General features: G+C 44.7%; 1 protein-coding gene across 6 annotated transcripts in view; it reads right to left on the reverse strand.

Annotated features, from left to right (window-relative positions):
* Positions 1 to 14,165, reverse strand: part of FRMD4A (FERM domain containing 4A) — a 666,577-nt gene that overhangs the window by 232,571 nt on the left and 419,841 nt on the right. The window contains exon 1 of one of the 6 annotated variants that reach the window (XM_061126258.1): positions 14,006 to 14,146. The exons of 4 other annotated variants lie outside the window; for them this stretch is intronic. The gene's annotated coding sequence lies outside the window, so the exon portion shown is untranslated. Of the gene's footprint in view, positions 1 to 13,224; positions 13,332 to 14,005; positions 14,147 to 14,165 lie in introns of those variants that run through there. One more of the 6 variants, XM_061126257.1, reaches the window with a different exon arrangement.

A 14,165-nucleotide genomic window follows, 5' to 3' on the forward strand; every position in this document is an offset into this window, starting at 1 on the left:
TCCTCTGTCTGGAATGTTCCCCCAAGACACCCACGTGGCTCATCGCTTACATCCTTCAAAGCTTTGCTCATGTCACCTTTTTAAAACATCACATCCTGAATTTAAAACAGCAACCTCGCCATGCTTCCCGGCCTCTGCTTCATCTTCCTTACAGCAATCGGCACCCTCCAGCACAGGATCTAATGATTTACTTATTCATTATGCCTCCTGCCTGTCTCTCCTTGTAGAGTGCAAGCTCCCGAGGGCGGCAAGTTTGGTCCCTTTTGTTTGCTGACAGATTCCCAGGACAGAAGAGGCGCATAAGTAAGTATATCAGTCAGAATAATTGACTGACTGACTGACTGACGAAAGGGATAAATGAAGGAGCTGGATGCGTGGGCACTTTCTGCCTCTCTGCCAGCTGGGGCGCCAGGCTCACCTTCGTACGAAGGACAGAGCTGTGCCGCACCTTTCTGGTTCTCTTCCTCCTTACTCTGTGACACAGACACCTGCAGGCAGAGGAGGGCTGACAGGGGAAGGACACTAGGCTTAAGCACGGAAGAACATTAGTTCCAGCTATATGCAAACAAGGAAGGAAACGAGAAACCACAGTAGGTGCCAAACAGTCCCTCATTTACATTCCTGAGCACCTACCAAACGCTGGACACAATATAAGGTGCTTTAGGATCAAAGGCAAATAAAGTGCAGCACTGTGGAGAACAGCATGAAGGGTCCTCAAAGGACTAAGAACAGAACTACCATACGATCTTGCGATCCCATTCCTGGGCATAGCATCCATAAAGAACTACAATTCGGAAAGATATACACACCCCAATGTTCATTGCAGCACTATTTACAATAGGTAAGACGTGGAGGCAAGCAACCTACAATGTCCATCAACAGATGAATGCAAAGAGAGGATGTAGTATATATACACAGTGAAATACTACTCAGCCATAATAGCAATGAAATAATGCCATTTGCAGCAACAAGGATAGACTTACTTTTCATACTAAGGAAGCCAGACAGAGAAAGACATATACCATAGGGTATATAACTCATATGTGGAATCTAAAAAAATGATACAAATGAACTTACTTACAAAATAGAAACAGACTCACAGACATAGAAAACAAACTTTTGGTTACCAAAGGGGGAAGGAGAGGGGAGGGATAAGTTAGGAGTTTGGGATGAAGAGACACAAACTACTACATATAAACAAGGTAAATCACAAGGTCCTACTTGTTGGGAACTACAGTTGACATACAGTTCAATATATACCATTAAATATCTTGATAGATAATGGAAAGAATATGAAAAAATATGTATATTTATACGTGCATGTGTATAAAGAATCTGCCTGCCAATGCAGAGGATGCAGGAGATGTGCGTTCTTCCCTGGGTTGGGAGGAACCCCTGGAGGAGGGCATGGCAACCCACTGCAGTATTCTTGCCTGGAGAATCCCATGGACAGAGGAGCCTGGTGGGCTACAGTCCACAGGGTGACAGAGAGGCATGACTGAAATGACTGTCCATATACACATGGACACACGTGTATATGTACCTGATGCTTTGCTATACACCAGAAACTAATACAGTATTGTAAATAAACTATATTTCAATTAAAGATAAAAAAGATACAATCCTTCCCTTACAAGCTACAGTGGGAAACATATGCACAAACGGGTCATTTGAATTTGAGATCGAACTGGACAGACACCTGGTGAGGTCGGTGCAGGAGAACAGAGGAGGAAGACGTGCCCCACTCAGAGGAGCAGGAGGAGGCAACCCTGCAGGCTGGACATGAGGAACACGCAGGCGAGTCCAGGCAGAGAAGGGACTGGAGGGCCTCTTAATGTGAAGGGCGAGTCAGCAAGAGACCGACGTCTAGCAGAGGTCAAATGCGCATGGGAAAGGCAAGGGTGTGTGGGTGTATGTGCACAACAGACTGAATGCCTGTGTCCCTCCAAAATTCACACGCTGAATCCTTATCCCTCACATGATGGTATCAGGAGGTGGGGTGTTTGGAGGTGATGAGGTCATGAGAATAGAGCCACCATGAATGGGATTAGTGTCCGCAGAAAAAGAGGGTCCAGAGAGATCTCTCACCCCGTACAGCAGTGTGGGGGACACAGCGAGAACATGCCATCCATGAACCAGGAAGTGGTCCTCACAAGACACCAAATCTGCTGGTACCTGGACTCCCCCGTCTCCAGAACAGTGAGAAATAAATGTGGGTTATTTATAAGCCGCTGAGTATCTTGTTACGGTTGCCTGAACAGACCAAGTGTATGAAGGATAAGGGGAGAGGAGAAGTTTAAGAAATAAGAAGCTGGACTTCCCTGGTGTGATCCAGTGGTTGGGAATTTGCTTCCCAAAGCAGGGGGCACGGGTTTGATCCCTGGTCCAGGAATATTCCACATGCCTCGGGGCAGGTAAGCCTATGTACCACAACTACTGAAGCCTGCACACTCTGGAGCCCGTGCTCTGCAACAAGAGGAGCTACCACAAAGAGAAACCCACGCGCTGCAACTAGAGAGTAGCCCCTGCTCGCCACAACTAGAGAAAGCCCTCTCATAGCAGCAAAGACGTGGTGCAGCCAAAAACAAATACATACATAAATAAGTATTTAAAAAAAGTAAGAAGCTTCCAGGTTGTGGTGGGGCCTTTTATTCCGTGTTAAGGGCTGTGGTCTACAGAGAATGAAGGGAGGAGGGCAAGGAGAAGTAGAGAGATGTCTGCATGCGTGTGTGTGTGTGTGTGTGGCAGGAAGATGGTAAAGGGACAAGTTGTGAAGATTTTACAATAACTCAGGAAGCAAAGAGGAGGCCTTGAACCATGGCAGTGGCAGTAGGTACCGCAACCCAAAAGAACTTGGGAAGAAAACATACGAATGAGGCATTGGAGAAATTGATGGTAAAAGGCCAGGAGAGCTTGATGCTAGTAACGTAGCAAAAAGGAAGAGCTAGGCAGGCGTGGTGAGTCATTTATCACAGGACAATGAGTTTTAAGCCTTAGGAGGAAGAGGAACGGGGTAATCAAAAAACCAGGTGGAACTAGTAAGAACAAAAGGAAATGCAGCAAAGCCTTGGCTAACTCTGGACTACCAGAGGAGAGAGGTTCCTCTGGGGAATTGTATTTGGTAAACGTTGGTAATCAGCCAGACAGAGACTCTGGAGTTTCAAAGCCAGTCTGAAAGGCAGTCTTACCAGGCAGGATCTGATGGGGAGGGGTGGGCAGATGCCTGGCTATTATCAGCCTCACCTTCTGGGCCACAGGGAAGTGATGGTAACTCGAGCTTCCCCTCTCCCACCTTTCCACAAACAAGAAACAGGGATGCTCACAAATTAACTTTTCTCTATTTCCAACAGAAAGCCCAAAGCCACAGTACGAAACTTAACAGCTTCTGGATTTTTTCAGTTGGGTTTTATTCTTTCTTTAGGCATATGATCAGACCTACTGGCAAGACAAAAAAAGAACTTTGCCATTAAAAAACCCAAAGGACTGTGGTTTGGGACATTATTCTTTGGAATATTGGATAATATGATCATGATATATTTGAGTATCTTTCCAAGTTGGACGTTATAGACTTCTGTATCTCAAGGGCACAAAATCTCCATGGATTAAGTTAGAACCTTAGGAACAGGAGGGCAGAGAAACTCAACTGTGGTGGGCTAGAGAAACCACATTTTCCACAAGAAAGAAAGACGGAACCACGAACAAATGGCAGTTTATAATTTCTCCATAAAATGACAGACACACTCCACCCTGTCTAGGCAAACAGAGCCCATAAGCTGTCCCTGAAGATCCACCAAAATATACCCTTGTTCTGGATGTGGCTATTATGGCCTATAAATACTTCCCTCGTTTAACGCTTTTATTCTGCTGCCTGTGTGTGTGTGTGTGTTTAATCTGTCTCCAGAAGATGGACAGCCTCTCATTCGGATTTATTTTATTTACCATCTCAAAGGTTATTAGGTGCTTACGTAATTTCTGATGAATATTCTGCAAATTCGCCTGTTCTACTATGAGGAAACTCTCACAGTATTTTCAGAGCAGTCAGATGGTGGGTGCAATTAAAAAACTCACATGAGCATCTGGTACACTCAAGTTTTAGGCTTATTTCTGCCATTCACTTGCTGCATAAAGTACTTGGGTGAAATATAAACAGGAAAATTGGAGTTGAAAATCTTTCTAGTTGATGACCATGAATGGAAAACTTTTATATAGTGATTGGATTGTTTTCTTTGCTGTTAAGAAACAGATGACATGAACAGGCTCATGAAAAGATGCTCCACATTGCTAATTATTAAAGAAATGCAAATCAAAACCATAATGAGGTACCACTTCACACCGGTTAGAAGGAACATCAACAAAAAGTCTACAAGTGACAAATGCTAGAGAGGGTACAGAGAAAAGGGAATCCTTCTACACTGTTGGTGGGAATGTAAATTGGTGCAGCCACTGTGGAAAACAGTATGGAGGTTCCTAAAAAAACTAAAAATAGAGTTGCTATATGATTTAGCAATCCCACTCCTGGGCATATATCTGGAGAAAACTCTAATTCAAAGAGATATATACACCCCTATGTTCATGGCAGCACTGTTTACAATAGCCAAAACATAGAAGCAATTTCAATGTCCATTGAGAGATGAATGAATAAAGAAGATGTGGTACGTACATACAATGGAGTAACACTCAGCTCTAAAAAAGAATGAAACATGGATAGACCTAGAGATTATCATACTGAATGAAATAAGAGACAGAGAAAGACAAATATTATATACTGTCACTTATATGTACAATCTAAAAAATAATACAAATAAATCTATTTATGAACCTGAAACAGCTCACAGACATAGAAAACAAACTTATGGTTACCAAAGGGGAAAAGGAGGGGGAGGGACAAATGAGGAGTATGTAATTTACAGATGCAAACTACCATACATTAAATAGATAAGCAACAAGAATTTACTGTACAAAAAACAGAGTAATATTCAGTATCTTGTAATAACCTACATTGGAAAATCACCTGAAAAAGCACATATATAACTGAATAACTTGGTTGTACACTTGAAACTAACATAGTATTTTAAATCGATTATACTTCCATTTAAAAAAAAAGACTGGTATAATCATTGACTGACATACCCTTATTTCTATTGGAGAATTTTTTTCAAGATAAAAGCCTTAAGAGCTTTCTGATCAATCCTGAAAACTGAAGAATTTCAGAAAGGTAGGGTGACAGAATCCATTAGTGCAAAGGCGAAATCATATTTCTTCTCTCTCCTCCCTTCCCCCAACCAACCCTCACAGGATGAGTGCTCCTGGATTTGCTTGAGACTTGCTGCAATGCTGCAGGATTCTGTCCCCTTCTCTGTAAGCCTGCTCTGTCCCATCGAGGTAAGGGTGATTCCAGTGATGTCTTTACCTGCAGAATCCTTTCTGGAAGGATGGCTGACTTTTATGGAATATCAGAGTTAACAGGGTTTTTTTCCCTACACTACTTTCTCTTTATAAAATTCATTCCAGGACAGTGGGTGAGGAGTCCCCTTCTACTCCCATAGTACAGTGGAATGGTATACATGGCCCACGTCCTTGACCAGTGGCCTTCTTACACTCCATGTGTTCTTTTTAAAAAAATATTTATTTATTTGGCTGAGTTGGGTTTTAGTTTCGGCACATCATTGTCAGATCCTTCATTGCAGCCTGTAGGCTACATTGCTCTGTGATATGTGGGATCCTAGTTCCCCAACCAGGGATTGAACCATGCATCCTCTTAATTGCAAGGCGGATTCTTAACCCTTCGACCACCACAGTAGTCCCCATCTCATGTGTTCTAAATCTCCTGCAGTTAGTATTGTTGGGTCTTCCAGGGACACAAGCATGTCAAGAAGGGAGGGGAGAATGCAAGGATACAATTTCTGATTCTAAAAAAGTTCCTTATTATTTTGTGCTGGGTGCTTCACAGATACTATCTCATTGGTTCCACTGAATATAACTTTTCTGATAATTAAGAAAACTGAGGCTCAGAAAGATTTAGTAATTCACCCCAGTCCTCACAGCCAGGAAGTGGCAGAGCTAGAAATCCAAGCCATGGTGAGATGACTCCACAGCCCCACTCTTCCTTTGCCAAAACAGTCAGGTAGTAGAGACTCTAACCTTGGCCCTGCAACTGAGACCTTGGCAGGCAAGGTCCCTGAACCTCTGTGAGCATCTCCTAATTTGTAAAAATGACCTATATGCCCCCTTTCTTTCCTCAAGCTCCATCTGAGATGTCCGACTCAATGGAGAATCCCCAAATCTCATATGTGCGTGGTCCACAATTTGAGCTCAACATTTAGTGTGACTGCAGCTCTCTGCTGCTTTGCTCAGTCGAGGTCTCTGCTCTCCTGCCAAGACCTGCAGGCTACATCTGTACTACTGGACACTCTGTAGCTACTCTGTTACAAAACACTCAACCATCCCAATAAAAGGGGATTGAGAAGGCAGAACACTGCCCTGCATTGTGTTGGCTCCAATCTGGTTCTTGTCCTCATCACCCTCCCCTCTTCTCCGCGCGCGCTCTCTCTCTCTCTCTGAGCAACAGAGAAATACACATCCAGGATCTCTAGGGGGGTAGCCAAAGGGAGCAGAGAAATTGGTAAGCCTGTACCGCACTACCCACTGTTCGCAGGTGTGCTGCCTAGCTCCAGATGGCTCCACACTGTTAGGATTTCCCAGTTTGGGTTTGTCACATTTACATACTTCTTCACAGGCATGTGGGGATGGCATAATTGTGCATTTTATGGTTATGAATGGCACAGCCTGGCAACTCTCCGATTATTATTTCCATTTGCTGTCATGCATTATCAATCTAAAACCCATTACACACTGTTTTTTTCTTGCATTCCTCATATTGCAAGGACAAAGAAAGGCAAAAAGCCTTGCAAAGAAGCCTGCATCACCAGAAGAATGGGCTAATTATGATGGAAATGATGGAGTTGGAGTCCAAGACTGAGATGACAGCTTTTGGTTAATTCGAAGTGAAAATTACTGTCAAAAAAGTTTGGTATTCTGCATGAGTACCAAAAGGGCAAGGTACTGCTAAGTGGGAACAAGGGGCCACACCACAGAACAGACTTTTTTTTTTTTTAAAATGTTAGATACAGGACAACCTAAAAGGTTCCAATTTTCTTTAGATCACTGGATTTTCCAGGTTTCTGAAGATGCTGAAATACATTAGTGTTGGGATTGGTATGAAGAGTCACTCTGTGATTTTCTTATTCAAATAGGGTCTACTGAGTGCCCGTCATGAGCAGACAGTAAATTTAAGGAGCCTTCAGTGAACAGAAAATATGCAATAATTATGGATTTGCAAATAATCACCAATAAGATAGCAAGAGAGCGTGCATGAATGCAGTGAGAATTTGAGGAGAAGGCTGTGAACATACAACTGTTCTTGATCCCACACAGCTCATGTCTTCCTGCACTGCATCAAGGAATGGCCAGAGCTTCAATGTTAAAACAAAAAAACCAGAAACCACCACATATGATGGAGATTAGCCTTCCTAACAAGTTGGATCCTATCCGCTCCATCTATGACCTGGAGTTAGCGATGCCTGAACATCTACAGAGAGGCTACCCATTAAGTTCAAACAGAACCTACCAGCTCATTTTCTCTTGATCGTTTAATAGTCATAAGGTCACTGAACTGAACCAGACCCCTTCGATCCCTTCCAACAATCACAGCCTTTATTCTTAGCAGTAATTTCCATCTTTAAAGATAAAAGTATTTCTCTTTTGGAGGAAAATACCTCATTTCCACTGATACAATTAAGAACTGAACACCTCCTTTCCAAAAAACACTCACTCAACAGCAAACAGCACCCAAAATAAGCATTAATGCAACTCAGTTAACAGTAGCAGTAGCTGATAACCTGAGAAAGTAAGAGAGGCATAATGCTGGATACTTTTCGGATAATGGTGCTAGTGGTGGTGCTGGTAGCCTCAAAAGTGTCTAAATTATTCCTTATAAGAATAAAAGGATGTGTCTAAATTATTCCTTATAAGATAAAGAGATGCTGATCCCACAGGGCAGGGGAAAGGGTGGCAGCTGATGGATTTAGGGAACCAAAAGGAAAGTGCTGTGGAGAGAATTTCTGATAAGCTGGATTTATGCTGATTCAGAAAACTTGCAAAAGAGAGTAGCAATACCGACAGGCTCTGTGTGCAATGTGACACTGGAGGCCAGAGTTCCGAGAGCTGTGGTGCCAGCTCTGGAGGTTAACGTCCCGGGAAAACCAAAAACAAAAATGGAAAATACCGCCAACACACTTCAGTCTGACTACAGCTAGAATAAACAGAACAAGGTAAAATACTCAAGTCTCACCCTTCTCCAACAGGTGAAACTTTTAGTGGCTACTTTCCCCAGATTCTTTACATCTTTGATTTTTGCTTATTGTAGGAAATGTTCAAGCACCTATGTATCCTATGTAACTGATGGAATGATCCCTTCTCTTCCTTTTCTCACATCAACTCCTACCTTTTAGGAGACATCCAATGTCTACTTTTGTTACTTTAATTACCTATTTAGAGAGCAATAGATGGCAAGGAATCAGAAATGGGCAAGATGGAGAGAAAGGTTAACCAGTGTCCTGGGGAGGTTACGAGTACATGCTCATCCTATAAGGCAGTCCCTGTTTTGCATCTTTAGCTCAAGAAGAATGCTGTTTTTAAAATTTAGATAAAAGATCTTTGCCCATGGTTTCTCTCCCTGTGAGGTCTCAGAGATCTTTTCTAATAGAGATGCTGGAATTTTTTACAATGAATACATCCAAATAGAGAATTCCTGCCACAAAGCTTAATGACATATCAGCTGAGACTCAAAAATATAACCTGGTGGTCCACTGGTTAAGAATCCACCTGCAGATGCATATGACATAGACTGACTTTCTGGTGTGGGACGATTCCACATGCCGCGGGGTGACTAAACCCATGTGCCGCAACTATTAAGTCTGTGCTCTAGAACCTGTGCTCTGAAGCAAGAGAAGCCACTGCATGCGTAGCCCCTGCTTGTCACAACTTAGAGAAAGCCTGCACAAAGAAACGAAGACCCAGCACAGTCAAAAATACATAAATAAATAAAATTACTTTTAAAATAATAATAATCTTAAAAATAAATCAAAAATATTTTTAAAAGATATGAGACAAGTCTTAAGAAATAAACAAAAAACATGAAAGAATGCCATTGGTGAATCTAGACTTATATATTCTGATACTGTGTAGAATGTGGTTTAAACTAACTTCATAACCTATTTAACTGTTAGCATGTCTTTCTCATTTCCCCTAGTTTAAATGGAAATTCTCCAGAAGTTACAGTTTCTTTTTTTTTTTTCTTTTTAAAGAAGTATTGACACATGCAAAAATTTCTTAGAACAAAACTTGAGCTTTGAATTCCCTGATCATATTTTCAGTCATTTGGTGTGTCAGGCTACACGCAACTCTTATAACTGGTGAATATATGACACATGAACAGAACTGGAAGTCTTTTACTTAAGACACACATGCTAGCATTAATAACACGAGCACAAATGGTGTATTTATGCAGTAAAGTTGGTAATGATCTCCTCTGGAGGCAGTCATGTCCAACCCCATATTTACTAAATGACCAAGGTACCCTGACAGGTCCCCCTCAATACACTATTTCTTGGACCTTTCATCTCATCACTGCCTCCCCCATTACAGACGGATCACACTCACGCATCAACCCATCGAGCCTGACTCAGGAGCCCTTTCCTTTATAACTCTGGCATCCCCAGTAGTCCACAGAGCCTTTCCCCAAGTTCCAGGGCCCATACTAGCATGTATTCCTTTGTTTGTTTGTTTGTTTTTTGCCATACTGTGTGACATGTGGGATCATAGTTCCCCGACCAGGGTTGAACCCATGTTCCCTGCAGTGGAAGCTTGAAATCTTAACCACTAGACTGCCAGGGAAGTCGCTCAGACTCATTCTCGGTTTATCTTTTGATCTCAGACTATAACCTGGACACTACAATAAAACTGAGCACATCCACATCTGGGAGGCACTTCTCACGGATTATGAAAAACAGCAACTCACTGAACCTCAAGAGGTTTCGGTTCCCTCCACAACAAGATAATGCTAATGGCACTTGCCACCTGCCAGGCTGTCAGGGGACTTGGCAAAGACGTCTACAAATAACAAAGCGGCCCTATGCCATAAATAACAAGTCTTATTAATAAAATTAGTTCAAGTGCCAGAAAGAATACTAGCAACAGCAGTGGCAGATCACACTTGGTCACAATAAAAGTAGGTGGAGAAATAAAAAAAAGTGCAGAAGATCTAAACAGACATTTCTCCAAAGAAGACATACAGATGGCCAACAGGCACATGAAAAGATGTTCAACACTGCCAATTATTACAGAAATGCAGATCAAAACTACAATGAGGCATTACCTCATACTGGTCAGAATTGCCATTGTTAAAGAGTCTACAGACAACAAATGCCGGAGAGGGTGTGGAGAAAAGGGAGCCCTCTTCCTACACTGTTGTTGGGAATGTAAATTGGTACAGCCACTATAGAAAACAGTGTAGAGGTTCCTTAAAAAACTAAAAACAGAGCTACCATATGATCCGGCAATCCCACTCCTGGGTAGGTATCTGGAGAAAAATGCGGTTCAAAAGGATACATGCACCCCAATGTTCATAGCAGCACTGTTTACAATAGCCAAGACATGGGAGCAACCGAAATGTCCACTGACAGATGACCAGATAAAGAAGATGTGGTGTATATATATATATATATATATATATATATATACACACAATGGAATATTACTCAGCTACTAAAAAGAATGAAATAATGCTATTTGTAGCAACATGGATGGACCCAGAGATTATCATACTAAGTGAAATAAGATAAACACAATATATGATATCACTTATATGCAGGACCTAAAAAAAGAAAATGGTACAAATGAACTCATTTACAAAAGAGAAACAGACTCACAAACAGAAGACAAACATGGTTACCAAAGGGGAAAGGCAGGGAAGGAATAAATTAAGAGTTTGGGGTTAACATATACATACTACTACATTTAAAATTGATAACCTATTAGGTTATCTATGGTACAGCACCGGGAACTATATTCAATATCTTGTAATAACATATTACAGAAAAGAACCTAAAAAAGAATATGTGTGTGTGTGTGTGTGTGTGTGTATACACACATTTGAATTACTTTTCTGTATACCTGAAACTAATAAGATTGCAAATCACTTGTGTTTCAATAAAAAAATTTTAAGTGGGTGGAGGGATTTTCCGATCCTCATTTCAACCAACATTGTTCCCTTTTTAACACAAGAAGAGTTTAATGTTGTTATTCTAAAAGGTTACTTCTACAACACATCCAGCATCACTTTTTTCCCAAGTTATTTGGAGGCAACATTGTACTCACTAACAGGACAATAGTGTTGATTTCAAAGCAAGTCCAAATATTGCTTCCCATAAAGTAATTGCAGCTATTTAACTCCATGGACAGAGGAGCCTGGTCGGCTACAGTCCATTTGGTCGCAGAGTCAGACACAATTGGGCGGCTAACACACACACATACAACCTTTCCGGACCGAAGAGATTCAAACCTCTTTGAAGCAAGACCCCCCATTCCTGGTGTGCCTTAAGTAAACCCAGATTTCATTCACAGCAGAAAGGATCCCTTGGCCAACAGAAGAGGTTCATCCTCCGGCCCTCTGGTTGCAAGAGATGAACACTTGAAGAACCAAAATCAGATGTCTACTGATTGGAACTGTTTGTTTTTGGTCTTCCCACCTTGTCCAAGCCAGACTCCAAAAGGGGCCAAATGCTATGAATGAACTTGAAGCAATTTAAAAACCAGAAACAATGAAATATTTGTCTTCCCCAACTCCCCACTTCGTGGCACATTCAAAAGATGACATGTGGAGCTAAGTTCTAACTAGTATAAGGAACAGATTTCTGCATCCAACTCCTGAGACAGTGCCCCCAGGGTCAGCAACGGCTTCCCTTAATGAAGTCAGAAGTCTGCCCCTGGCTCTTTCTTGGACTGATGCTCTCCAGAACATCACAGCCATGCTTTCCGAAAAAAACCACAGACTTGCAGATGCTGAGGTGTCAGGGGGATGTGAATAGCTGTTCAAAACTCACTCAGGTAAAATACAGAACAAGTCAGCCTGACCAGGAGTCTAAATACAGCTGAGTCTATGCCAACACCTAATATAAGCCATCCGCCCTGAACAGCTCACATTTAGAAACTGGTGCTTGGCTTAGGTGTTCTGAGAATCCCTTTCATGAGATGCTGTGAGGATTCAAACTGAAGAGAAGCCACAACAGCGGTAGCAACCTCTATTGGGATGTTCCATTCATAGGGGAGAAAGGACCTCCTCCTTTCACGGTGGGGTCAGGGAGTCCTTTACTGGCATTGGATCGCCTTTTCGCAGCAAGCAGAGCTTCCGGGGAACCGGCATGGCCGCATCATTCAGAAGGAGAGTGTCTATTAGGAAGCCACCGCCAAACCTATTATTAGAATAGCCATCCCTTGGAAATTCTCTTGAATCTACTGAGCAGTTACTCTGCTAACGAGGTTAGCACCGAGTTCCTGATGACACACGGGCAGCTTGCACACAGCTTTCAAAGTACAGGGACGGTTCGCCTTTCCTAAATGCACTATGCACCCACGTTGGGGCCGCTGCTTGCAATACAGAAGCACGGCGTTTGGTCATTTTTAAATGACCCCGTCCTGAAGGGGCTTCCCTCTTCCCCTCCTCCCGCTGTCTCCCTGCATCGAACTTGCTGCAGCCATTTGGAATGTGACGAGCAGTCCATTTTAGCAGACTCGATCTGCAGCCTGCCGCCTGCCCCCAAAGAAGGACTACCCTGTCACTTCCAGACAAATCAGTTTTTAAAAAATATCCAGCCCAGGTCTGCCCGCAGCAACGTCCTTTCCTTTCTCCCCGGGTTAATCCAGCCTGAGTGAGGTCAAGGTGCCCAAGAAAGTGGGTGTGGGGGGAGGGAGCAGAGTCTCTCCGCACGTGGGGTGTGCACTGGAAGGGTGTGCACTGGAACAATGTCACATCTTCAGCATTCAGTGCTCCGTGTCCTCAGTAAAGCACAAGTGTCATGCCCCTCTCACCGGCCAGACAAGGACCCAGAAGTGCTGCAGAATCTATCGCCTGCTGGCAATCGCGGATGGGAAACAAAGACACATTACCTTTTATTCGTGGCGCTTCCCGGGGAGCCGAGGAACTTCAGGTTTGCAGCGGCGGATCCACCGAATCGGGAGTCCCATGCGCCCCGGGTGCGCAGGCCCGGGGCCTACCCGGCGGCATCCGCGCCCGGCGCCTCCGCCTCCGCCGTGCGGCGCCCGCAACCGCCCCGCCGGCCCCGGCGCGCCCCCGCCCCCGTCACTGCCGCCGCCGCCGCCCCGCCGCCCCCGCGGGTCCCCAGTCAGCCCATCGCCCGCTCGCGCCGCTCACGCCGAGCCTGGCCGCGCGCCAGGGCGCACCACCGCCGGCCCGCCCCTCGCCCGCGCGCCGAGCCCCGGGCCGCCGCGCCCAGCCCGCCGCATCCTGGGCGGCCCCGCGCGGCGCACCCGGGCACGGCGAGCGCGCTCGGGGCGGCGGGAGGCCGGGCGATAGGCGGGCTCCGGCGAGTCCCCGCGCGGCGGAGCGCGCCGCCGCCTCCCGCGCCCGCCGCAGGGCCCCGGAGCGCCGCCCGCACCGAGACAACAATGAACGCGCCCGGCCGGGCCCGGCCCCAGCCCAGCCGGGAGGTCCCCGGTACCCCCGAGCTGGCCGAGCTCCCGGTTCCCTCTCTGCTGCGCAAGCGATCTGGACAAAGTTAGGTCCTGAATCAGCCGCCGAACAGCAGAGGCTGTGCGGAGGAGAGCGGGGATTCCGGACCGGAGGACCCCGACTCTGTCCCCAGCAAACCCCACCGAAACCCACCGCGAGAGGCCCCCCTCCCACCTGGGAGACCCAGGAAAAGGCTACCTTGGTTAAACTTGGCTGAAGGGTCGGCTCTTCACCCTCGATCTAGTCCAGTTTTCTTGCATTAATCTCCCCTCAACTCTTTGGAAATGGAAGTTCCTGTGAGATAACCTAGTCGTGGGCTATTGTCAGAATTCGCAACAATTACTGCGGAGGGGAGACT

The sequence above is a fragment of the Dama dama genome, chromosome 23 (genome assembly GCF_033118175.1).
Source record: "Dama dama isolate Ldn47 chromosome 23, ASM3311817v1, whole genome shotgun sequence".
NCBI lineage: Eukaryota > Metazoa > Chordata > Mammalia > Artiodactyla > Cervidae > Dama > Dama dama.